The following is a 572-nucleotide window of genomic DNA, read 5'->3' on the forward strand; positions in this document are numbered from 1 at the left end:
GAACTCGTGCCTAGTGTCCCCATCGATAAGGAGTTAATTAGAGTGTCTGTACTTGTTCCTGTTGGTTAGCCCAGGCCTGGCGTCCCACAGCGCGCCAAACATGGCCGGCTATTCCTGGGCCGATCTTTGTTGATTCCTCTCTTTTTGTACTTTCCACATTCCATCCTTCTTTCTTTCTTTTTTTGTTGTTGTCTTTTTTTTTCCTCCCTTGTTTCCTGCCTTCCGTCTTTCCACCTTTACTTCCTTCCTTCCTTCCTTCCACCCTCCCTGCCTTCCTTCCTTTATTCCATCTTTTCCACCCTTCTCTCCTTCCTCCAACACATTAGTTTTATTCTGCCAGTAGTTCTTTTGGTGTGTGTTTTTTTTTCAACTCTAAAATCTGAAGACGTGCCCATAGATAAGATCAGCTGATGTCACCATGGACTAGGAATTTTGGCAGGTCACAACTTCGCCTTTCGGTCCGTAGGTTCAAGAATGGTAACGAGACGCAGAAAATAAAATTATGCGTTTTGTCAGATCATTCTGGGATTAATGCGTTGAAAATAAAACGTATCCCTACAAGGGTGATCTGA

The sequence above is a fragment of the Aplysia californica genome, unplaced genomic scaffold (assembly GCF_000002075.1).
Source record: "Aplysia californica isolate F4 #8 unplaced genomic scaffold, AplCal3.0 scaffold00362, whole genome shotgun sequence".
Lineage (NCBI taxonomy): Eukaryota > Metazoa > Mollusca > Gastropoda > Aplysiida > Aplysiidae > Aplysia > Aplysia californica.